This window comes from Eretmochelys imbricata, chromosome 20, assembly GCF_965152235.1.
Source record: "Eretmochelys imbricata isolate rEreImb1 chromosome 20, rEreImb1.hap1, whole genome shotgun sequence".
NCBI lineage: Eukaryota > Metazoa > Chordata > Testudines > Cheloniidae > Eretmochelys > Eretmochelys imbricata.
In genome coordinates this window covers 17,206,643-17,232,719 of record NC_135591.1, presented here as the reverse complement: position 1 = coordinate 17,232,719, position 26,077 = coordinate 17,206,643, and the positions used below count along the sequence as shown (strand labels likewise).

At 61.3% G+C, this 26,077-nt stretch overlaps 1 protein-coding gene across 1 annotated transcript in view; it reads right to left on the bottom strand.

Annotated features, from left to right (window-relative positions):
* The window catches only part of ADGRL1 (adhesion G protein-coupled receptor L1), a 93,435-nt gene extending 68,913 nt beyond the window's left edge, over window positions 1–24,522 (bottom strand). Inside the window, exon 1 of the mRNA XM_077838224.1 lies at window positions 24,439–24,522. The gene's annotated coding sequence lies outside the window, so the exon portion shown is untranslated. The remainder of the gene's footprint in view (window positions 1–24,438) is intronic.
* Between the last annotated feature and the right edge of the window lie 1,555 nt (window positions 24,523–26,077).

Here is a 26,077-nt window from a genome sequence, read left to right as displayed (position 1 = left end):
TCCCTGCCCGGCCGCTCGCAGCCCCGGCCTGCTCCTGGATCCCCGGGTCAGGACTGATACTCTAGCAGGCGACGGTTACATTGCTACACTCAACCGTTCAACCAGGCTGGAGCCAATAAACTCCATCACCGGGAGAGAGACACCTTCTGCATTACAGCGGGCACCCGCCAATTACACAGCTGTTGTCACCCACAGCAGACGACACCCGGGCTTGTCACTGTGGCGTGCTGAGGGGCCGCAAGGCGGGGTTAGCGCTTGGGTGGGAGAGTGAGGAAACGGAGGGGGCGGGTGGCTCTGGAAGGGGCTGCTTTTCCCCCTGGAACAGGTCTAGGGGGCGCTGTGCTTTCCCCATGAGACCTGACCTAGGGCAAGTCCTTTCTTGGCTCTGTGCCTCAGTTTCCCTGAAAGCTGCTAGGGGCAGGGACCGTGTTTCTGTGCAGTACCTGCCACGCTGCAGCCTCTGTGTGCTGCCAGAAACCCACTCACGACAGGCCATGCAGACGCTGCAGCTGGCTCTGGGTATGACAAGGTCCTGGAAGCATCACCTCGCAATAACAATCCAGGGCTGGCAGAGTGTTTGCCGGCACATCTCACAGAAGAAGGGGACACACTGGCTGGCGTGTGAGTCTGTGACAGGAGACCTAGGTTAAATTTTCTGCCCAGCCACAGCCTCCCGGGGTGAGTGAATGAGTCGCTCTGTGACTCAGTTTGCCCCAGTGGGACTATTAGCACTGGCTGGCCGCCCAGGGGTGCTGGAAGGGTAAAGACCTAGGGTGATGGGGGCCATGTTAACCACAGACACACAGCCCGCACCCCCCATTACCGCACGGTAAGGTGCACACCACGAATACTGTAGGCATGAGTGTTGGCCAGTTATACCAGCTGAACTGTATCGGTTTTCCCACAGTGCTGCTCACCGCTATCCCCCACAATACCTCGCAACAGGCCAGCTCAGCACTTGACCTAAGCGGAGAGGGAAACTTGCAAAGGCAAAATGCATGAATATCCGGCCCTGGCACAACCATCACAGACCGATACCCAGAACGCCAGCAGCCAAAACACAGCCGAGAAAGGTCCAGACCAGAACAACAAGCTCACGAGCTGGTACCACCTGGCGGGCTGGATCTTAGATGAGGTCTCACACGCTCGCTAACGTGTCCTATAAACGCGTGGGGGGTTAGGGGGTGTATCTTCCGCGCACGGGGAATACGCTGTGAGATAGGAACTGAAGAACAATGCAGTGAATGGTGGGTATTTTGGGGGTGCTCTCAAAATCCGAGGTCCCGGGCTGAAGCCCCCAGTGCCGATCCAGCCCGGGGTAGGTCTCCTTTTCATACTGTTTTGTCTTCAGACAACATACATTTGGCTTCGGCGGGTTATTTGCAAGTGTGTCACACAATTGGCTGTGCCATGCATCACCAGTTCAGGGCTTGCTCACACCCAGCTTGTGCCATTCCAGATCCAATGGGACAAACCAGGTGTGAATTTCTACCAGGGAGGGGGAATTTTCCATTGGAACAAGTGGCCCAGGGATTGAGTCTCTGGCCTTGGCTGTTCTTGCCTAGGAACCTAGGAATTGGGCTAGTTATTGCGCCCAATACAGGGGGAAACTGGGTGAAATTCTCTGGCCTGTGATATCCAGGAGGCCAGACTAGATCATTTAATTCTAATAGTTCCTTCTGGCCGCTGGGAATCTCTGTATGTCCCAGTTCTGCTGTTAGGACATCACATGGGTCCCCTCCAGCATGATCATTGCTCTTAGCAGAGAGGAACTTTCTAGCCACAGGGTAAAGCTCGTGTCTACAGGAGACAGAACTTTGTCAGGGGCTGGTTGGGACATTGGAACTACCTGCCACATGAACTACGGACCAGCCCAAACATCCTGCACAAGGAGCTGGGTGCGTTCCTCCAACCAGCCTTCTGCCAGAAGTGCAGCCCAGGCATATAAAACAGACCCCATCACAGCAAACCAGTGCACGGCACGCACGGCTCTAACCCTGGAGAGAGAGACTGAACCACACAGGACAGACGAGAGTCACGTTGCTTCGTGCTCTGGGAGCTGGGCCTTCCCTCCCCCATCCATTCTCCTTCACTACTGGAGCGTCGATCCCTGCCCCTGCTCGGCAGTGACATCAGCCTCCCACCACCGGCTAGGGGCATCCAGCAAGACCCTTGGTGGGTTTGTAGCGCCCTGATCGAGGATGGCCTGTGCAGGTTCTGTCTACACTAGCAGACTCCCCAATGGCTGTTTTCCTGAAAGCCCTGCTCTGGGTCCAACAGGAATGACTCCAGGGAAGCCCCAGGGTTTGTGTTACGCAGGAGGTTGCCCTCGATGATCACAATGCTCCCTTCTGGCCTGGGAAACTATGAATCAATTTCCTGTGGAGATGAATAAAAACATTTCCAGCCCAGAACAGCCCATCTAGTCCAGCGTCCCACCTCTGACAGGGGCCAGCTGCTGCAGAGGAAAGTGTAAGAACCTTGCAGTGGCAGCTGGGAGATAATCTGCCCCCACATCAGGTTTTAGCCTGGACACTAATAGCCAGAGATCGGCTTAAGCCTCAAAGCAGGAGGCTTTATCTCCCTGCCAATACGCCGCTGGCTGGACCGATTAACTCTGGATCGTCTCCTTCTCCAAGAAATGTCCAATCCCCCTTGGAAGCTCGCTAGGTTCTCGGTCTCGCCAACATCCAATGGCAGAGAGTTCCACAGGCTAACGCCACCTGGTGTGAAAAGGGGATTTTCTTTGGTCAGTTCTGAATCTGCCCCCTTTCAGCGAACAGACGCTCCTAATCCCCTTTCTCCCCCCCACATACTTGGCATTATTACAGATCCTTTTAGCCCCCCCTGTCGCACCCTGCTGTGAGCACAGAGACCTTTCCCTGCAGCATCAGGACAGGGTGGGGCAGCTTTGAAGGGCCTATGAGCAGCCCCTGGGGGCGGCTGTGAAGGGCTCCCAGGACTTCCGTCTGTTGGTCAGTTTCAATTCCTGCCCATGCAGCACCGGCCCCACTCTCCATGGTCCAGCCCATCCCCTTTGGGCCCTGTGGGCATGTTCTTTCTCGGTATTTGCCAACTACACCGTGAGGCTGTGATCTTCCTACCAAACAGCGCCACGTTGGGGGCGGGGGGATCCATCTTTGTAACAGGCCTTGAAGCAGTAGCCAAGCAAAGGGCAATTTGCACGAGTCTCACAAGAGCTCCTAGAGGCTGTGATTGAGACCAGGTCCTCTGTGGTGCAGGACACTGCACAGACCCCGACCAAGATCAGGACCCCGTTGTGTCAGGCGCTGCGCAGATACAGTCCCTGGTCCAAAGAGCTCACTCTTTAAATGGAGGGGAAACTGAGGCACAGAGACGGGAAGGGACTTGCCCAAGGTCACCAAGCAAAGGCAGGAAGAGAACCTAGGAGTCCTGAGACCCAAGGCAGAGCCCTACCCACTAGGCTGCACTGCCAGCTCGGAGATCCCAGCCAGTGATTGGCAGGGCTGTGGTTTTCCAGGTGTTGTAGGGAGAGTGAGAAATGTAGTTCCCTTTAATCTTTCCATGCAGTGAGAGGCAGCGGCCCCAGGCATTGCGGGGAGGGGGCAGGTACCCCCAATATCCCACAGCACCATGTCACATGTAGATTGCCCCAGGGCCCTCAGCAGTGGGGCACAAACCTGTCTCGGCGAAGCCCCTGTTATCGGCCCCCCGGTGGTGTGGCTGGGACCCTGCCCTCAGCTCAGGGACCTGCCATTTGCCCACCAGGCACCGTCCAAAGCCTTCAGCGCAGCTCAGCGGGGAGCCAGGTCCGGTGCAAAGATTCAAGTGGGGAAGATGGTGGTGGGTGGCACAGAAAGGGTTAATGTCTGCAGCCCCAGATAGCTTCAGACTGACTGAGAGCCCAGGGCTGGGCTAGCAGGGGGCTGCGGGTTGGGAGTGGGGGGCACCGGCAGAGCTGGGGACAGGGGGGCAAGGCTGGGCTAGCAGGGGGCTGCAGGTCGGGAGTGAGGGGCACCGGCAGAGCTGGGGAGGGGGCAGGGCTGGGCTAGCAGGGGGCTGCGGGTTGGGAGTGGGGGGCACCGGCAGAGCTGGGGGCAGGGGGGCAGGGCTGGGCTGGCAGGGGGCTGCGGGTCGGGAGTGAGGGGCACCGGCAGAGCTGGGGACAGGGGGGCAGGGCTGGGCTAGCAGGGGGCTGCGGGTTGGGAGTGGGGGGCACCGGCAGAGCTGGGGGCAGGGGGGCAGGGCTGGGCTAGCAGGGGGCTGCGGGTCGGGAGTGAGGGGCACCGGCAGAGCTGGGGAGGGGGCAGGGCTGGGCTAGCAGGGGGCTGCGGGTTGGGAGTGAGGGGCACCGGCAGAGCTGGAGAGGGGGCAGGGCTGGGCTAGCAGGGGGCTGCGGGTTGGGAGTGGGGGGCACCGGCAGAGCTGGGGGCAGGCGGGCAGGGCTGGGCTAGCAGGGGACTGCGGGTCGGGAGTGGGGGGCACCGGCAGAGCTGGGGGCAGGGGGGCAGGGCTGGGCTAGCAGGGGACTGCGGGTCGGGAGTGAGGGGCACCGGCAGAGCTGGGGGCAGGGGGGCAGGGCTGGGCTAGCAGGGGACTGCGGGTTGGGAGTGGGGGGCACCGGCAGAGCTGGGGGCAGGGGGGCAGGGCTGGGCTAGCAGGGGACTGCGGGTTGGGAGTGAGGGGCACCGGCAGAGCTGGGGACAGGGGGGCAGGGCTGGGCTAGCAGGGGGCTGCGGGTTGGGAGTGAGGGGCACCGGCAGAGCTGGGGACAGGGGGGCAGGGCTGGGCTAGCAGGGGGCTGCAGGTCGGGAGTGAGGGGCACCAGCAGAGCTGGGGGCAGGGGGGCAGAGCTGGGCTGGCAGGGGGCTGCAGGTTGGGAGTGAGGGGCACCGGCAGAGCTGGGGAGGGGGCAGGGCTGGGCTAGCAGGGGGCTGCGGGTTGGGAGTGGGGGGCACCGGCAGAGCTGGGGACAGGGGGGCAGGGCTGGGCTAGCAGGGGGCTGCGGGTTGGGAGTGAGGGGCACCGGCAGAGCTGGGGGCAGGGCTGGGCTAGCAGGGGGCTGCAGGTCGGGAGTGAGGGGCACCGGCAGAGCTGGGGACAGGGGGGCAGGGCTGGGCTGGCAGGGGGCTGCGGGTCGGGAGTGAGGGGCACCAGCAGAGCTGAGGCGGGGGCAGGGCTGGGGTTGTGTGTGTGGGGGGCGGGATTAGAAATTCTGCAGTTTTGCTCCATCTCCCGCCTCCACCCTGGTCCCAGCTTGGGGCTCTTTATAACCCCCCCCACCCCCCGATTGGAGGCTGAGGCCAGAGTTTGACGAGAGCCAGAGGAAGTGTGTGGGCCGGGGGGAGGGTTAATGGCACATGCAATTTTGGATTTGGGTTCTGGGCTCACCCCCTCCCGCCCTGCCGGTGCCCCTCAATCCCGCCCCGCAGCTCCCTGCCATCCCAGCCCTGGCACCCCCTGCTCTGCCGATCCCAGGGCCTGGGCTGGAGGGGAGCTGCTTGGGGAGCCGAGGGGGGATCCGGCCTGTCGGTGCCGCGCTGCCATTATTTGGGCATCGCAGCACGGCTGGGAGGATTAGCCGAATTCGCTGGGAACAGGCCGTTCTCCGTGTCCTCATTAGCATCGAGGAGCGTAAATCACAAATCTGAGCACGAGCGACATGTCCCTGCCTCCCTCGGTGAAATGGGATCCGGCTAATCCCGAGAATGGGGGGAGGCCAAGCGCAGCTCTGAGTGAGAAACCTCCACCCTCAGCTCTGCTGGTGCCCCCCAAATCCGACCCGCAGCCCCCGTTAGCCCAGCCTCGGCTCCTGCACCCTCTGCTCTGCTGGTGCCCCGCAATCCCAACCCGCAGCCCCCCATTAGCCCAGCCTTGGCTCCTGCACCCTCTGCTCTGCCGGTGCCCCCCAAACCCGACCTGCAGCCCCCGTTATCCCAGCCTCGGCTCCTGCACCCTCAGCTCTGCCGGTGCCCCCCAAACCCGACCCGCAGCCCCCCGTTATCCCAGCCTTGGGTCCTCCACCCTCAGCTCTGCCGGTGCCCCCCAAACCCGACCCGCAGCCCCCCGTTATCCCAGCCTTGGGTCCTCCACCCTCAGCTCTGCCGGTGTCCCCCAAACCCAACCCGTAGCCCCCGTTATCCCAGCCTTGGCTCCTCCACCCTCAGCTCTGCTGGTGCCCCCCAATACGGACCCGCAGCCCCCCATTAGCCCAGCCTTGCCTCCTCCACCCTCAGCTCTGCCGGTGCCCCCCAAACCCGACCCGCAGCCCCCGTTATCCCAGCCTTGGCTCCTCCACCCTCAGCTCTGCTGGTGCCCCCCAAACCCGACCCACAGCCCCCCGTTATCCCAGCCTCGGCTCCTGCACCCTCACCTCTGCCGGTGCCCCCCAATCCCAACCCGCAGCCCCCGTTAGCCCAGCCTCGATTCCTCCATCACAGCCCTGCCGGTGCCTCCCAAACCCGACTCACAGACCCCCACTGTGTCCTCCTGCCTTGTCCCTGCCCTGCTCTGTGTGACTGTCCAGAGGTTGCTGAGTGCCCAGCGTGGGTCCAGCCTGGGTGGGGGCCGGGGGTGGGACGGGCCTGGCTGGAGAACCCCCTCGCGGAGCATCCCTGGCAGACGGGGATGATTAACAGTCTCTGCCACGGGGAGCTGCTGGCACCGGTGTACGTGGGCGCTTCGGGGTCCCCCCCGCCCAGCCTGCGACTCATGGCAGCACCAGAGCATGGGAATCGTATGGGGCTGACAGGGTGGAGGGGCCCTGGCCACAGCCCACGGTGAGGGAGCGTGTGGGTAGGGATGGGATAGATGGATAGATAGAGGGGGTGACTGGGGATGAATAGACACGGGGACAGAGGGGGTAATGGGGATGGATAGATGGACGGACAAAGGGGTGTATGGGAATGGATAGACAGATGGACATAGGGGCTGAATGGGGATGTATAGATGGACAGAAGGGGCTAATGGGGGTGGACAGACGGACAGAGGGGGAGATGGGGATGGATAGACGGATGGTCAGAGGGGGTGATGGGGGTGGACGGACGGACAGACAAGGGGGTGATGGGGGTGGACAGACCGACAGAAGGGGTGATGGGGGTGGACTGACGGACAGACAGAGGGGGTGATGGGGGTGGACGTATGGACAGACCGACAGAGGGGGTGATGGGGGTGGACGGACAGACAGACAGAGGGGGTGATGGGGGTGGACAGACCAACAGAGGGGGTGATGGGGGTGGACGGACGGACAGACAGAGGGGGTGATGGGGGTGGACAGACCGACAGAGGGGGTGATGGGGGTGGACGGACGGACGAACAGAGGGGGTGATGGGGGTGGACGGACTGATGGACAGACAGAGGGGGTGATGGGGGTGGACGGACTGATGGACAGACAGAGGGGGTGATGGGGGTGGATGGATGAACGGACAGAGGGGCTGATGGGGGTGGACAGACGGACAGAGGGGGTGATGGGGGTGGATGGACGGACGGACAGAGGGGGTGATGGGGGTGGACGAACAGATGGACAGACAGAGGGGGTGATGGGGGTGGACAGACCGACAGAGGGGGTGATGGGGGTGGACGGATGGACGGACAGAGGGGGTGATGGGGGTGGACAGACCGACAGAGGGGGTGATGGGGGTGGACGGACGGACCAACAGAGGGGCTGATGGGGGTGGACGGACGGACGGACAGAGGGGGTGATGGGGGTGGACGGACGGACGGACAGACAGAGAGGGTGATGGGGGTGGACGGACAGACAGAGGGGTTGATGGGGATGGACGGACGGACGGACAGAGGGGGTGATGGGGGTGGACGGACAAATGGACCGACGAGGGGCTGATGGGGGTGGACCGATGGGTAGATCGTCAATCGTGGCTGATTCTCAGCTCGGGCCGGGGCAGTTCTCTGCTGCTGGCGTGTCCCTCCCCGGGGCCGGATTTAACCGAGACTCCAGCTTTGTCCCCCTCCGCCCACAGGATCTCAAATGACCACGAGCAGCCGGCAGCTCAGGTCCAGAGCTGCACTTAGGGACGGCAGCACAGCGCCCCCTAGCACTGGGGCACGGGGGGCGGCCCTGATTGTGCCGGGGGACCACCGGCTTCTGAGCCACGTCTCCTTCCCTGCCGCCCAGGGCGCCCTGGGATCAGCACGACCGGCCGGGGACAGCGCCTCCTGCTGAGCCTCTGCCCCGTTCCCTGCAGCGACCCAGGTGAATCGGGAACCCCGGAGCAGCGGCTACCCGGGCATCCGTAAGTGCTGCCTGGTGCATCTGCATTAAGAGACGCTCTTTAGTGACACGGTCGCATGGGTTCTACCCACAGGACCCCGTCCCAGGGCGGGCGCTGGCTGGCCTTGCTCCAGGCCTGGATCCCTGTTATGCAGGGAGCGAAGGCAGCTGTGGTAGGACCCTGCCTCCTTTGTTGCAGAGCTGGAAGGTGCGGAGTGAACGAGGCAGGGGCTGGCAGGAATAGCAGGGAGAGTCTTGTGGTTAAGGGGGGACCAGGACTGCAGAGCTCAGCTGAATGACAGGATCCCAGCACCCGCTAGCACGCGGGTGCTGGGACTGCGGGGGGTGACCTCAATCTCTCTGCATCGCCGTTTCCCAGATGGTAAGGGGGATACTACTCATCTCGCGGGGTGTTGGGAAGAGAAACTCATTCATATCCCAGAAGCTCTCAGGGATGAGTGCCACAGAAAAGTCAATGAGGACATTAATAACTCTGGGTTCGGACAGTGGCAGTGAATGGGGCAGTGAATGGCAGTGAATGGGGCCACACATTGAATGAGGACGATAAAAAGAAAGCTGGCATAACTGCTCATCCGGTGAACGCCATCCATCCTGTGCACTGAATGAGGCAGGGGTACTGTGAAAAGAATAGCTTTGGATGCCATGAAAGAGCGGCTCACAATGCAGACACTCCACAGGGAAGAGTTAAGGTTACCCAGGCAGCCTTAATTCTGGCATTTCCCAACATTGTAGCTCTTGGTTTTGCCACCTTAATGTTCTTTTCAGATGAGATGTCGTTATTTCTTTCTTCCTAAAAATGCCACCTGACTTCTTGTCTCTTTTCAGCAGGGATCTCGGGAAAAAGGAAACCGAGTCACTGCCATTTTTGATCAACCCAGATTTCAAACAACAACGCAACTGAAGCAGCCAGGCCAAGCTCCAGAGAGCTGATTTTCATTGGTCCCTGCCATCAGGAACAGATCTCACCCCATTCGGGATCGGATGGAGGCAGAGCAAAGGTGCCTTTCCAGAGACGCAAGCAACCAGGAGAAGACAGTGTCAGCAAAAAGGCAACGCATTTCAAACTCATTGTTATTTATATCACAGTAGCACCCTGGGGATGGAGGCACAGCACAGACCTGGAGCAAGACCAGGGCCCCACTGTGCCGGGCGCTGCACAGACCCCCAGTGAGAGAGACTGTCCTTGACATAAATAATTTACACACAACGGAGGGGAAGCTAAGGCACAGGGGACTTGCACAAGGCTGCAAGCCGGTCAGATGGGAACAGGACCCAGGTACCCCGAGTCACCTCCTCCAAGTGGCCTCTCCTGGGAAGCACCACCATTTGATCCACCTGTGTGGAACTCCCTGCTGCAGGATGTCCAGTCACTTCCCCTGGACTGGTATTTCCCCCTCCTCTGTACCAGCCGGCGCTTGTGGTGATGGGATGCTGGGGCAGACGGGCACACTGGGCCATGCCTGTGTTTCTACCTTGGGAGCGGGAGTCCAAGCCCACTGAAGTCCTTTCTGCCACTGCTTTGGTCCGAGGGTCCGGCCCCAATTACCTGGATCTGCTCAGAAAGGCGTTGAAATGGGGGGAGGCGGGGCCGCCTCCACAGACCCGCTCCGGCAAGATCAGGGACTCCATGGGGAGTCCCTGGCACTGTTCATACCCCTGGGGATTCCCCCAGGAAAGCAGCCCCCACGGGAAGCCCCTCTTCCATCCGGCACCCTCACACGGACTGTGATCTGGGTCGGATGGGGCCATCGTTTGGGAGCAGCGGCAGGACTGAATGGGGCAGCTCCCGCAATTCGGGTCCATTTTCCCAGACTCCCTTCCCCTCCCCCATCTCCCCCCACCCGGCTCCTTCCCCAAGAGTGACGGCAAAGCTGCTTGGGCCCATCGCAGGGGGGCAGAGGCCTCCTCCGAGACAGTGGGGAGGGGACCCTTTGGCTTTACAACCCCCAAACCTCAGCACTCGGCCCCCAGCCCAATGCCCTCCTGCGTAGGCCCCCTAGAGCCAGCACTGACGGCGAGGGGGAGAGTGCCCCTTCAGATGCTGCAGCCTCAATGATGGAGCCAGAGACATGGAGAATGGCTTGTATCCCCGTTACACCAGCGGGGTCCAGCCTGGCCCCTTTACATCGGCCAGGAACCCGGGCCCCGCGCTGCACAGCCCGGGGGCCCCTTTGCAGGCCAGGAGCCTGGGGCCCCTGTGTGCACAGCTCCCAGACGCGCTCCTCCCCAGATGCGCTCCTCCCCTGGCCCAAACCCCAGCTGCGTGGGAAGGACACTGAGTGACCGTGGCCCCCCTCCCCTCCGCCAGCTCCAGAGCTGCAGGCCTGGCCCCCGAGGGGCTGAGTCATCACACGGTGCCCCCCCTGGGAGCTGGGCCGTCACCCCAGCCGCCTCACCTGGCCACGGGACACCGCAGCATGAAACAGGAGCCCGGACGCCCTTGACTTGCGGCTCCCCCGGGGAGGGATTGGAAGACAAGGAGGGGAGGGGAGTGGAGATCAGGCAGCCCTCAAGCCCCCCCAGCCCGGTGTTAGGTTCTCTCGCTTCAGCACTTTCCCTGGGAGCGAAGGTCAGGATGGAGAAGGGACCTGTTCCCCGCTCAGGGGCGCCCGGGGCTGGGATAGCGGGGGCTGCGGGTCAGGAGTGAGGAGCACCAGCTGAGCAGTGCCTGGGGGGAGCCCCGGGCTGGGGAACGGGGTGCTCCTCACTCCTGACCCGCAGCCCCTTCCGTTGTCCCAGCCCTGCTGACGTGCTTCCATGCTGACCAGCCTCCTCCTCGCTGGGCTTTGCTCCGCTAATGCCCCTTGGTCCTGGCCTGGCCCTCACAGGGGAGAGCAGCCCTGCCAGCCATGCCCCCTGTGCTGGGGGGCCGGGAGGAGGGCACATGCTGCCCCACCCCCGCTCTGGGGAGCTGGCTGTGTGGAGTGAGCATCTGCGCTCGGCGCTGGGGCCTGGCACAGAGCAGGGCAACGGGGCCCTGGGCTGCGGGCAAACCACGCTGCAGGCCCTGGTGCACACAGCACGTCGATGGCAGGTTGGGGAAAGACCCCAGGAGTCCTGGTACCCAGCTCCCTCCTGCTGTAGCCACTAGACCCCACTCCCCTCCAGAGCAGGAGTAGAACCCAGGAGTCCTGGCTCCTCAGCCAATGCTCAGTAACCTAGACTCCAGCTGTCTTAAAACCAAGAGGCTGGTTCGATCCACTGTTGTTATGCATGTTATGGTAGAAACCCCAATGAAGATCAGGCCCTCATTGTTCCGGGCGCTGCCCAGACCCCGACCAAGATCAGGGCCCCCGTGTGTCAGGCGCTGCCCAGACCCCAACCGAGATCAGGGCCCCGTTGTGCCGGGCGCTGCCCAGACCCTGACCGAGATCAGGGCCCCGTTGTGCCAGGAGCTGCAGACACAGAGTCAGAGGCAGCCCCTGCTCAGAAGAGCTCACAGTCTGAATAGACACAGGAAGATCCATTATCCCCATTTTACAGATGGGAAAACTGAGGCACAGAGGTGCCTTGACTCAGCCGAGGTCATCCTGAGGCAGGGTAGTGAAGCCAAATCTCCCCCAGCCCCACACCTTAACCACAGGCCCCTCTTTCCTCTTGACCACATGCCATGCTCCCTAGACTGCTCTGAGCAAAGGGAGAGTCTCGAGAAATCTTCCCAAGGAGGAGACCCCGTCAGGACCAACTCGTGACTGAGATCCCTGCACCCCTCTCCCGCTAGCACCGGCTCGTTTTAGCTGGGGGAAGAGCCAATTAGTTTCCTTTCCTGGTTTCCAAATGATTTTTCATCTCTATAATTAATGGGCTAGTCAGCACTGAACTATGTGGCAGGAAAATTGCTAGTTAGGGGGATGGGGGTAATTTTCTCGATATGATAATGAAGGTTGCTTTCCTTCTTCTTTCCACCCTGCTTTTAAATAATGAATCCAGCATTCAGGGTGTGGGGCGGGTGGCAATGACCTGGGAGGTCGGGATCCCTGCTTTCAGCTCACAGGCCGGGGGGCAGAAAAAGGGTCTAATTAGCTCTACTGGTGCCAGGCTGCTCCCTGCTTGGGTCGTCAACAAGCCTGGAACCCCAAAAGCACCACCAGCATCATGAGCTAACAGACAGGTGCCTCCACCCAGCTGCGGCAGTAGGTTTTTGTCCTGTTGTGCCAAGTGGCCACGAGAGGGGACTGAAGATTGACACTAGGCGAATGCCCGTCCCCTTGGTGGCTGCAATGGGCAGAGAACTCAGAGCTGCCCGTGGACGATATGCGCCAGCCCAAGGGCAGAAATGGGGAGTTCAAAGGTTGCCCAGATACCCTTAACTCTGCCCTTCCTCTGCACTGTCCTCATCCAGCTGGGAACCTAATGCCAGGAACCCCTGGGAACCACAAACCCCAGGCTGCAACAGGGCTGAAACTGACAGGATGAGACAGAGAGATTCCCCCTCCATCCATAAAAGGAGGCACCAGGGGCCAGTAACCTGGGACGCAGGACACCTGGGTTCTGTCTCCACCTCTGACCCGCTAGGTACCTTGGGAAATTCATTTCCCCTCTCTGTGCCTCAGTTTCACCTTCCACCACTTGTCTCTGGGGCAGGGTCTGTGCAGCGCCTGGCACAACGGGACCCTGATCTCTGTCAGGGTCCGTGCAGCGCCCGGCACAACAGGGCCCAGATCTCAGCTGGGGTCTGTGCAGCGCCTGGAACAACGGGGCCCTGATCTCAGCTGGGGTCTCTAGATGTTACCATAACACACCTAATTAATGTCCTGGGAAGTCAAGAGGGGGGAAAGTCTCCTTTGCTCCTAGAAACCCTGATGAAGTGGGGAACAACCCTGCAGTTCTGTCCGGTTCCTTTCTAGCTCCTGATCCAGCGACAGGGCCCGGAACCCGCCCTGCAGGAGAGCAAACCTGTGCCCAGGGGCCCTGCCAGGCCCATGGCAGGGCCCCGTGGCTGTGATACAGGACGGCGTGGGCCCGCAAGCCATGCCCTGGGGATGGGGCGTGACTGGATTGCGAATGGCTGCCCACACCATGCGGGCAGCACTGGACTCACACCCACCATTGTCAGCACCCCACTGCACAGACCCTGACTGAGATCAGGGCCCCCATTGTGCCAGGCGCTGCACAGACCCCGACTGAGATCAGGGCCCTATCGTGCCGGGCACTGCACAGACCCTGATTGAGATCAGGGCCCAGTTGTGCCTGGAGCTGCATAGACTCCAACCGAGATCAGGGCCCCGTTGTGCTGGAGGTGAATGAAGTTGAGTGGGTCGTGGTGGTGGGAGGAGCCAGGACTCCTGGGTTCTGTCCCCAGCTCTGGGAGGGGAGTGGTGTTTAGTGGTTAGACCGGGGGAGGGGGCTGGGGATCAGAACTCCTAGGTTCCCTCGCAAGCTGCGCCTTGCTGCATGACCTTGGGCAAGTCACTTCCTCGTCCCGTGCCTCAGTGTCCCTCCCCGTGCGACAGCACTGACTCTGAGCTCACAAGCATTGGCTCAGTCCTGTCCGAGAAGCGCTTTGGGGCCCTCTGATGGGCCACGTGCAGCTAATTAACCATCGATAATACGCACAGCCCCCAGGCTGGCTTCTGCAGGGACTCCCCTCGCTCGGCGTTGGTCAATTTTTATAGTCCTGCTTCACAGGCTTCCCTGCCACTCAATGACCCTGGAGTCTTAAAGGGCCAGTGTCAGGCAGAGGCCCAGCTGAACGGTGGCGGGGGTCTGGGGGGACACTAGGAGCTGTGCGTGCTGGAGGCTGCGTTTATGTTTGCCCCTGGCCTTAGCTTAACCCCTCCGACCGCGGAGACAACACAGGCGCAAAGCAGCGCAGGCCGTGGCTGTGAGGCATAGTGGGCGGGGATGCTCGGGCATGAAACCTGGGGTTTATTTCTGGCTTGGCTGCTGCCTGCCTGGGCGACCTTGGGCAAACCCCTCCCCTCTCTGTGCCTCGGTTTCTCCACCCACCCTAGGTCTGTTCAGGCTGGCAGCTCTTTGAGGCCGGGACTCTCTCGCTCACCCCACTCTTGGCTGGCACCCCCCTAATACACCTAATATTAAGATCTAGGCCCTGAACGCCAACCAGCACTCCCAGCGGGGTTCTACTACTTCAGCTAAAGGGGGAACTCTCTTCACTGGCAGCAGCAGTAGGCTATTATCCTCTTATGTGAACCTCCTGGGTTCTCCCCTGGCTTGGGGGAGGGGGGTCTAGTGGTTGGGGGCAGGGCTGAGAGTCAGGACATCTGGGTTCTATCCCCAGCTCTGGGAGGGGAGTGAGATCTAATGGTTAGAGCAGGGGCGGGATGGGAATCAGGACTCCTGGGTTTGTCCTCAGCTGTACCTCCTCGTATGGCTTTGGGACAACACACCAGCAGCCAAGAGGAAGCGGGAATGAAGTTGCGATAATCACAGCTGGCAGGTGAAAAATCCCAAGTGCAGAACCGGGATTCGAACCTTCAATCTTCTGGTCCCCGAGCAGGTGCATCGTCCTCTAGGGAGCGGCACTCCCAGGGCTCTTGCCCCACAGCCCTCACCCCTAGAGGGAGCTGCTGCACGCAGCCCAAAGCCACTTCTGTGCCCCGGTACGAGCGGCCAAATCCAGCACGGTGCCCGGGTCGGGGGTTGGGTTTCCTTGGGCTGAAATTCGATTAGGGCATTTTCCAAACTCTCACAGCCCTTGTGGACTCCGGCCAAATTAAACAGGGACCGTGCTTCCCGGCCCGGCACCAGCCAATTATCTCCCTAATCAAGTCTGCGCTGGGTTATCATATCAATTAGCCACTGCCTTGGACAGGAGCTGGGCTGCGAGACGGGCAATGCCAGGGCTGGAGGGAGGGGGCGGGAGGGGTGTGTGGAGGAAACACCGAGGGGCAGGGGGGGACCGGACAGGGGACGGGGGGGGAGGGTGATTGAATTAGGAGCGGTGAGAGATGATGGAAGATGGCAGAGGGACAAGAATTATCTCAGCCATTTCTCTAGTGCTGCTCATCTCAACCGCTGGACACACGTAGTGGGGAGTTCACCCTGGCCTGCTCCCCTAGCTCCTCGCTCCCCTGTAGGCAATGGGCTGGATCCCCAATGGGTGTAAAGCGGTGTCACTCTGCTGGAGTCGACGGGGCCAGATCCCCAGCTATGGGCCAGCTCCCAGGGCCTCTACTTCTGGGGTGACTCAGTGTCACAATCGGAATGATCTGAAGGTCACTGGTATCAGCACCTGCCTGAGTCTGCAGAGAGCCTCAACCAGTTGCTGGGAGAAAGGCGACAGCCCCAGCCACCGTGGAGACAACATACAGGGTGAGATGGGCCCCTTGCTCTGCTCCATGGGGCTGTGGAGGGGGAGGCAGGAAAGACAGTGGGCTAAAGCATCTTGCCAGGGCCATGTGCTCAGAAAAAGAGGAGGGAGGGTCTCATGGTGCTAGGCTGGGACTCAGGAGGTCTGGGTTCAGTTCCTGGGTCTGCCATTGACTCACTGGTTGACTTTGGACCAGAGGCTTCACCGCTCTGTGCCTCAGTTTCTCCACCTACAAAAGGGAGATAATCCTCCCTTTGTTTAAACTGGAAACTCTTTGGGTCAGGGACGGACAGTCTCTCATTGCATGTCTGGGCAGCGCCCGGCCCAGCGGGGCCCCCGATCTCGGGCTCCGGGCAGCGCCCGGCCCAGTGGGGCCTCCGGTCTCAGCTGGAACCTAAGTGCTGCAGAAATCTAAACAACACCCCAATGGTCTGCCAGCGGCAGGTTCCGAGGGGGTGGCCTGGGGGGCTGACAGGGGGAGGAGCTCAGAACGGCTCTGTTTCATCCCAAGTCAATGGGTCCAGCTCCCCAGCTGAGGTCCCTGGGCATCACTCCATTGGAGTCAATGGGGCAGATCCCTTGCTGGGGTGAATTGCTGGATCCTGCTCTCTGAAGGGGCCCACAGTGTCCGAGAGATCCAATCCCGAGCTGGGATCCACCTTGTCCCGGCCACGGGCGTGATCAGGGGAGCTGAGCAGGGAGAGTGAGGGACCTGAGGGCAGCAGATTATGGGCACCAGAGGAGAGATGGGGGGGCCCTAACAGCAAATGTGGGGTGAAGTTTCTCATTTCCCTCTCTCTCTGCTGTAACCTTGCTCCACCCCGCCCCCAGCGTAGACAATGCCCCCCGCCCCAACAGAACAGCATACAGAGCACTCGAGGGCTTAAAACCAGCCTCAAGGTGGGAGCAGGCCCAGCACCTTCTCCCCAGTGGGATGGGGTGAGATGGGGAACAGGGCAGGGTTCATCCTTGGGGTTAATCCAAGAGGATCCATGTGGTTTTGTTGGGCAAATCTTTGGGGGATAGATAGATAGATGGGGTGGATGGGGATAGATAGATCGATAGATAGATAGACGGGTGGATGGGGATGGATAGATAGATAGATAGATAGATAGATAGAGGGGTGGATGGGGATAGATAGATCGATAGATAGAGGGGGTGGATGGGGATAGATAGATAGAGGGGTGGATGGGGATAGATAGACAGATAGATAGGTAGATAGGGAGGTGCATGGGGGTGGATGGGTGGATGGATTGATGTGGGGATGGGTGGACACAGAAATAGATGGAGGTATAACAGGGTGGGTGGGTACTAGGGTAACCAGATGTCCCAGTTTTATAGGGACAGTCCCAATATGTGGGACTTTGTCCTATATAGGTGCCTATTCTCCCACCGCCCCCGGTCCCGATTTTTCACACTTGCTGTCTGGCCACCCTAGCTGGGTACAGCAATAGGTGGTGGTATATGGGGATGGATAGATACAGAGGTGGGGTGGGTGGATGGAGGGGTGGACAGACAAATGCAGAGTGGGGGTGGGACGGGGATGGATGGGCGAATAGATACAGAGATCAAGGGGTGGGGGGGAATGCGGGGGACAGATACAGAGACGGGATGGGGTGGGGGATGGGTTGGGCAGATAGCTCCAGAGATCAAGGGGGGGGGGGAATGCGGGGGACAGATACAGAGATGGGGTGGGGTGGGGGTTGGGTTGGGCGGATAGATACAGAGATCAAGGGGTGTGGGGGGGATGAGTGGACAGAGATGGGGTGGGGTGGGGTGGGTGGACAGATACAGAGATGGGGCGGGGGATGGGTGGATGGACGGAGACGGGGTGGGGTGGGGGATGGGTGGGCAGATAGATACAGAGATCAAGGGGTGTGTTGGGGGTGGATGGACAGAGACGGGGTGGGGTGAGGGATGGGCGGGCGGATAGATACAGAGATCAAGGGGTGTGGGGGGGGGGATGGGGGAATGGACGGAGACAGGGTGGGGTGGGGGACGGGTGGGTGGACAGATACAGAGATGGGGTGGGTGGGGGATGGGTGGATGGACGGAGATGGGGTGGGGTGGGGGATGGGTAGGCGGATAGATACAGAGATCAAGGGGTGTGGGGGGGATGGGCGGAGGCGGGGTGGGGTGGGGGATGGGTGGGCGGATAGATACAGAGATCGAGGGGGGCACAGTGGCATTGGAACAATCTGTATAGTGGGGGTGCCGAGAGCCATTGAACCAAACTGTAAACCCTGTACATGATGGAAAGCACTTCAAGCCAGGGGGCACTGCCCCCCCCCGCCCAGCTCCAGCCTCCTCCCCTGCCCAGGGTTGGGGGAGCGAGCGAGCCGATAACATGGCGATGGGGAGATCCGTGGAGAGGCAGAGCCCAGCAATTCTCTCCCATCCCTAATTTCTGTCTCTCTCCCGCTGTCTGATGCTCCCTCCCCCGCCCCCGGCGCCCCACCCCGATGTGATTCCAAACCGGTGATTCCACACTGGTGAGCCACCCCCCAAAATCATCTGCCCGGCAGGGGCGGGGAGCTGGCCCCGGAGACGTGTGTGCATCAGCCGATGGGGTGGCCGTAATGCATTCAGCACTATTGCAGGAGGCCCCCTGGGAAATATCCCCCCCACCTCCCCGTCCGCCGGAGCTGGGCGCCAGGCAGGTAGTGCGGCTCCAGAAACCAACGGCAGACGCCCCCGCTCTGTCGCCGGCTAAATAATAACCATGAAAAGAAGGGCGGAGCGGATCGGCCCCCCCGGGTTCCGGAATTGGGGCTAAAATCGCCACCTCTGCCAACCACACCCCAAAATCGCCTCCCTCCTGGCCCTGTCCGTCTGCAGAATCACCCCTGGATGGCAAGCACTGGCCCGGGGGGGGCGGGGGGGGTATAGAAAAGCATTGAACGTCTCCCCCGGAAATGAAGACTCGAGGTATTGGGGGCCGGGGGTTGGTAACCAGCTGGGATCCCTCCGCTCCGGGGTGCTAACTGCCTTCTCTGACTGTGGCATGACACCCCCCCACCCCCCACCCCCGCGTGGGGCATCGGGGCTGGCTTCCCAGGGCAGATGCTTCAGGACAGGGGGGAGATGGCGGCTAAGATGAGGCCGTGGGCTCTCAGCTCCTGGGTTTTTTTTTCTTTCTGCAAGGTCTGTTTTGGGCGTTCCCGGGGGTGGGGGTGGATTCACTACAACAGGTCGTGGGCGCAGGGCGCAGGCTCTGGCCGGAGGACAGCCCCTGGCCCGGGCAGATGCAGCATGAAAAGCAGAAGGGCGGATGCTCATACCCAGGCGGCTCCCATTGCGTGACGGCTGATTGACACCAGCTGGGGGTCTGGCCCACTTGTCTGCTGCACCAAAGCCTGCCCCATGGGAGCCCCTTTCCCCACACCTCAGACCGTACAGGTCTAGGTTGGATTTTAGGAAACACTGTTTCACTAGGAGGGTGGTGAAGCATTGGAACGGGTTCCCTAGGGAGATGTGGAATCTCCTTCCTTAGAGGTTTTTAAGGCCCAGCTTGGGATGATTTAGTCGGGGTTGGCCCTGCTTGGAGCAGGGGGTTGGACTTGATGACCTCCTGAGGTCCCCTCCAACCCTAATCTTCTGTGAGTCTATGGGTTGTAATGAAAACACCCAGTGCATTTTATAACGGGGTGAAATTCTCAAGGCCTCGGCAAACCCAAGTCCTAGATTTCCAGGTTCAGGGAGACTGTTCTGATCAGCCAGTCTGACCTCTTGACCTCTTCCAGGCCAAAGACACTACCCAAGTTCTCCTGCGTTGAGCCCAGGAACTTGGAGGGGGGACACCTGTGGAACTCATTGCCACCAGAACCCCCTGTTCCAAGAAGAACTGGACAATTATACAGAATAGGAGACTTTCCCGTGGAACAATAACAAGGATTAAAACAGACCCAAGACGCAGGGCAGGGATCTATAGCCTTGAGCCAAATGCTACTGACTATTTGGGGAAATATTCCTTGGGGGCAGGCGGTCCTAGAATTACCCTACTAGGGGTCTCCTTATGGCCACCGTTGCAGACGGGATACCGGGCTAGATGGGCCCCTGATCTAAAACAAGATGGTGATTCCTGCATGTGAACTGGCACCAGACAAGCAAGCTTCCTTTCCCTTGCGCAATTAACCCACTGGGCACTGGAGGGCTGCCCCTACCCCAGCTCCCACTGGAAATTCAGCCCCTAAATCTCCCTGCAGGGAGGGAGGTGGTGATGTTTGCCCAGCTCTGAGTGCCGCCTTATACGGCTCCGTGGGCTGCGCTGCAGGCGTCCGGCATTGAACACAGCCCTGTCGAGATGCCCGAGCTAAACGGGGGAGTTGCCCTTCACTGCAGTAGTACTAAGGCTTTTATCCTCTACTTCATTTACACTTCACCACCGTAGCTGGAATTATTATTACTGCGGCAGCTCCTAGAGAGACCAAGATCAGGACCCCTGTTGTGCTGGGTGCTGCCCAGACACAGAGTGAAAGACAGGCCCTGCCCCAAAGAGCTCACAGTCCCTGAGGGGAAACTGAGGCATGGAGCAGGGATGTGATTGGTAGGAGGCGGCAGCAGGGCACACACACAGCCTACTTCAACCCACAGGAGCGGGGGTGTATTTTCACCTCCCACCCCAGCCCCAGGACAGTTCCCAAGAGGAGGAGCCAATCTTAGCCCCGCCCATGAAAGCAAGACCCTGTCACTTTAGGACCTGACAGGGGTGCAGTGTAACCCTCCATGGCCGAGTCCAGACTGGGATTTAGGGGAGCCCCCTAGTGGCAACACCAGGCAGCACAGGCTGGGCAGCCAGAGGGGACCGCAGGGTCCTGAGTGATTGATCCAGCCGTGCCCTGGCTATGCCACTCGTGGGAGCAGGAGGCTTTGGTACCTCGGGCTGTGCAGTGGACCCCTGCTCGTGGTACCAAGGGAAAGTGACCCGGCGGGGGAGCGGGGAGTCCTATGGCTGCCACAGGGCACCTGGCATGGGGGGTCCCAGCTCCACTCGCAGGCAGTGCCGGGTGGGGATTAGCAGAGATTGGCACTCACAGCTGAATCACATGATGTAGGGAGAGTCCTAAAGACTGAGGGGCTGGGCGGCATCTGTGAAGGGGAAGGAAGTTCGGGGGGGGGGTGTATTCAAAGGGTGTGTGGGGTGCGGCAGGCATGCGTCAGTCGCATTCCCTTCCTCTGCTTTTCCTGGGGGAAGTGCAGCCCTTTGGTTGGCAGCCACGTGATTTTGCTGGTCTGGCCTCAGAAGAGCCAGGAATAGAACCCACGAGTCCTGGGCCCCAGCTCTAACCGCTAGACACCACTGCCTTCCCAGAGCTGGGGACGGAACCCAGGAGTCCCCATGCCTCACTTCTCTAGCCGCTAGATACCACTGCCTTCGGCACCCCCACTCTTCTGCCAGTTTGGGGCTGCCCACCCATTGCACCCCCTGATGGTTACTGACTGCAGGAGTCCTGGCTGCCAGCCTCCCCCTGTTCTAACCCCCAGACCACAGGGCAGGGAGCAGAGAACCCAGGAGTCCTGGCTCTCTGGAGCTGGGGATCCAGAACTAGCAGGGGCAGTGCTTGGGGACCAGTCTATCCAGACACCTCCCTACTCAAAGTCTAAGATAAAACAGGCCTCCACTCCCTCCCTGGTTCTGTGGAACCCAACTCAGTTTGATCCAGATCCTGGTTCCTATGAACTCTCCTCTACCCCCCAAACCAGTGGGACTGATCCAGATGTGGTGGAGGGGGGCTTTGTAAGGTCAGAGCCTCCTCCTCCCTCCCCCAAACAGCTCTGCCAGGCCAGATGGGAGGGACTTTCCCACAGGGGTGGGGTGGTGCTCAGTGAGTTATACCTCCTGGGGAGAGGCTCCAGTTACCCCTCCCCCCAAGGTCCCCAGTCAGCAAGGAGGTCCTTGTGACCCACTCTGAGGGCATGAGGGGCAACCCAGTCCACAGGGAGCCCCCTCCCTGCCCCACATGCCAAAAGCCTTGGTGGGAGGGGGTGGGGGAGGAAGACCCCAGGCAAGGAGTCAGGACTTGCGGGTTCACAGCCTGGCTCTGCTACTGACTCCCTGCATGACCTTGGGCCAGTCCCTGCACCTAGCTCTGTGCCTCGGTTTCCGCATCTGTAAAATGGGAACAAGTGTCTGTCCTCTCCCCGTCTGTACAGACTGGGAGCTTTTCAGGGCAGGGACTGGCGCAATGGGGTCAGCCATCCCCGACCTCAGCGGGCACCTTGAGACACAGCAATAACCTGCCTCTGAAGCAACGAGCAAATTACTGTGTGTTGCCTTAATATTCACTGCCCAGCTTGGGGAGGGGGTTGTTTTGTGCATCCTGGGGGGTGTCAAGCTGGAGTTTGGCCCAGCAGCCCCTCCCCTGCACAATTTGCCTGTGGGGGCAGAAAGCAAACTGCCAGAGCTGGACAGCTTGGGGGGGAGGGGTGTCGTGACACGATGTGGGGCTGACCAGGGACCAGGACCGTGGGACAAAATTCAGCATCTCTCTCCCAAAGGAACCTCTCCCCAGCAGCAAACTGGGCTCCAGGGTCCCAGCCCTGCTGCCTGGTTAATATTCCAGAGGCATCTGGCCCCCACCCCCGGCCACCACCCCCGGGCGGGAGAAGCCAGGGGATATTTTTAAGGCTTTTGTGTGTGGGGGGGGGGGGGAGCCAGAGAGACCAATGCATGGCACTGGGAAGCTCCCCCTTTCCCCAACAGTGTGCCTATCTTGGGGCATTGGTCCCCTCCAATGGGGGGTACGGTGGGGGAGCCCCCATGTACCACCTCCCCAGCAGATGGCAGGGGGCCAACTCCCCCAACCAGCTCCCTCCTGCAACATCCCACGCCCTCCTTCTGCTCGTTGGGGTGCGTGTGTGTGTGTGGGGAGATCTCCAGGAACCCCCACGATGACCCCCTCATCCTCAATTTCCTCCCCCCGAAGCAATTACTCCCACCCCATCCGCCAGCAAATCGCCATTTTATTATGAAAAGCTAGGGCGAATTTGATTTTGGGTGGGAAGGGGGGGGCGTTTGCAATTGGGGGAGGGGGGGTTGAGATCCTAGATGGGGGCGAAATCCAGGAAATGCCATTAACCTGGGGCGGGGGTGGGAGTGAGGGAACCGGGAGGCTGAGCGTAGTAACAGGGTTTTCTGTCCACTCATCCATCTCTCCCTCCCTCCTTCTAGCCATCCTCGCTCTGGGGCTAAGCCCCCCCGAGAGCGTCTGGTCCCACCCCCACCCCCGCTTTGGGGTGTGGGGGGAGCAGCTATGTACCCTGTTTCTCCCCCCCCCCACAATCGAGGGTGGGTAAAGGTCAGCAGAGGCGGCCCAGGGGGGTCCACTAGATCCACAGACCCAGCCAGAGATGCGGGGACCCTCTCCCCCAAAACCCAAACGGGCTTTAAAGGAGCCACCCCGGGCTCGTCCCCCCCTCCCCACCATCGGCGGAATTTTTGGACTCGATCCTTTAAAAAAAACCCAACACACAGCCACGGCTGCAGAGATCCCCCCCGTACGCCACCCCCACCCACGTCGGACGCGCCACCGATCTCAGGGCCAAGGCTGAGTGTGTGTGTGTGGGGGGGGTACACCGGGGGAGGTTGTGGGGGGGGGTGGGCAAAGGAGGTGATATAATTGCGGGTGCAGTGGGGGAGGAGGGGCTCCGATCTCTCTGTATTAACCGCCTCCTCGCTTTGTTTACTTCTCTCTGGGCCGGATCCTGCTGTATTCCGACGTCAATCCGGATTGAGACATGCCAAGGGGGCCGAATCCTTCCCCGGGCTGACACGACTCTTCCCCGCACCATGGAGTCCCTTCCCCATTTACTGGGCGTGGGGGAGGGGGAAGACAGCAGAACCTACCCCTCCCCCCCCCCGTGTAAGGGGAGCAGGATCGGGCCCCTCCCCCGCGCCAAAAGGTGAGGCCGCCCCGGTTCCAGCCACACAGGCCGGTCGGGGGATAAAGGGGCGCCCCACCCCATTTTAAGGGGGTGGCCAATTCAACGCCCCCCCAATCAGGATTGGCCCCAGGGTTGGGTGCTGGGCACAGCTCTTCCGCACCCTACGGCTGGCAACAGCCCCCACCCCTCCCTTATTAGCCATTCCGCCCGCATCCTACCATCTTGGAAGGGTACATATGAACAAAGTGTGTCCCCTCTCCCCCGGATAAAGCCCGTTACATAAAGACACGTACTGGGGGGGAGGGGGCTGCCCCAATCTCCTGTCCGAGCTGTTCTGCATCTATATCTATTCCTCCCCCCCCCCCCATCTCCCCGCAGCGAGAGGGGATCGAGAGTCACCCAGAGCTGGAAGAATTATTCCCGCCCTCCCCCTCCAGAGATTACGGTACTCAGGGGTAATTCCCCCCCCCCCCCCCCCACACACACACCAGAAAATACTGCAGTAAGAGCGGATCGCGGGGTGCCGGGCAGGTGGCTTTGTCTGCTGCACCCACCGATCAGACGCAGGGGCGCCCCCCTCCCCGCTACCAATTCTCCCGAGGAAAGGGGGGGGCGGATTTGGATGCATCCCTTCCTGTGAGCATCGCTGCTAGGAAGCGTGTGTGTCCCCCCCCGCCTTCCCTCTCCCGGGGACTGGCGCAAAACGATCCCTGTCTGGGAAAACAGGAGGAGGGAAAAAACACCAAACAGATGACAGCCCCCCCCCATTCCAGCTTGGGGGGGGGGAGGGTATCTGAGCAATGGGGGGGGTCCATATTTCCAGAGATCTGATCGCTCTGCCATTCCCATCGCCCCAACCCTCCCTCTCCCCCTTTTCCTGCCCCCCCCCGCTCACCTCTCCCCCCCGGCCCCCTCCCCATCTCCCTGCAGCTTAGCACAGAACCCAAAGCGAGAGAGGGTCAATGGATCGGTTATTTACCGGGGGGGGGCTGTCAGATCTACCCCCCCATACACACACACCAGTCGAGAAACAATCAAGCCAGTGACTTACCTTTAGCGATCCAGCCTCACTTCTCCTTCCAGCGGGCTGCTCCATTCAGCTAGTCCAATTCCACTCCGGATCGAGACATTTCGCTTTCCTTGCCCCCCCTCGCCCTCCCTCCCCCCCCCCCACAAGGTGTTACGAAATCGGAGCGAGCGAGCGATGGGGATCGGTGGGCAGCGTCTGCCGAGCTAGGGCTGGATTCGGGGGTCGGCTCCAAGCTGGCGCGGATCGCTCCGGATCCTCTGCCCTGCAGTGTGCCGGGGCGGGGGTGTCCTCGGGTGGCTCGTTTTCCTCCCCGCTGGATGCTGCTCCGAAAGGATCCCCTCCCCCGCACACAAACACAGCAGAGGAAGGGGGAGAAAAATCGTCCAAGCCGGCCCTCCCCCCCTCCGAATAACCCCGATCCCCCCCGTCCAAAAAAAAAACCAAAAAACCAAAACCACCCCGGCTCTCAGGAAGTCTCCGCCGGGCGCCCAGCCCGCTCCAGCGCGGCCGGGGGGTGTCTCTGGCTAGATCCACGCGTGACAGGCAGTCCGGGCATACTGGGGAGCCAGCGTGCAAGCGAGATCAGCGCCGCCAGCCCTGCCCGCGCACACGCGGGGCGGGGTGGGGGGGACCCCGCAATTCCACGCAGCAGGGGGGAGGTTCGGGGGCGTTTCTCTTCCTCCGGGGGTCGCCGTCTCCGGGACCTCGCAGCCGGGCAGCCCCGCTGGGCTCCGCCACCGTCGCCCCCCCCGCAGCGCCGGGAAGGGGGGGGCGCAGGGCAGCTCCCCGCTCTGCCGCCCCTTCGGCAGCCCCGCGATCGGTGCCTCTCCGCCGCCGGCACCCCGGGGTGAGGCTGGGGGGCAGGGTCCCGGGCTGCAGGGACGGGAGGCTGGCCGGGAGGTCACGCCTGCTCCGCCCCAGGCAGCAGCCGCCAGCCGGGCGCGGGCGTACGGTGGGGTGCGAGCGCCCCTCTGCCTCCCCCTCCGTCCTTCGGCCAGGCGGCTGCGGAGCGCCCCGCGGCACGGCACGGTCCGGGCACCGGGCAGCAATGGGGCGCCAGGGGCTTCATTCAGCGCTAGGGCTCAGCGAGACGGGAGGGAGGAAAAGCCGGAGTGGAGTTTGGGGAAGGTGGGAGGGGGGAGGGGCACACCTGGGGGGAGGGAAAAACCGGGGTGGATTCGGGGGGGGAAGGAGGAAAGGGGCACACCTGGGGGGAGGGGAATAGCTGGGCTGGATTGAGGAGGGGATGGAAGGAAGGGGCACACCTGGGGGGAGGGGAATAGCTGGGGTGGATTGAGGAGGGGATGGAAGGAAGGGGCACACCTGGGGCGAGGGGAATAGCTGGGGTGGATTGAGGAGGGGATGGAAGGGAGGGGCACACCTGGGGGGAGGGGAATAGCTGGGGTGGATTGAGGAGGGGATGGAAGGAAGGGGCACACCTGGGGGGAGGGGAATAGCTGGGGTGGATTGAGGAGGGGATGGAAGGAAGGGGCACATCTGGGGGGAGGGGAATAGCTGGGGTGGATTGGGGAGGGGATGGAAGGGAGGGGCACACCTGGGGGGAGGGGAATAGCTGGGGTGGATTGAGGAGGGGATGGAAGGGAGGGGCACACCTGGGGGGAGGGGAATAGCTGGGGTGGATTGGGGAGGGGATGGAAAG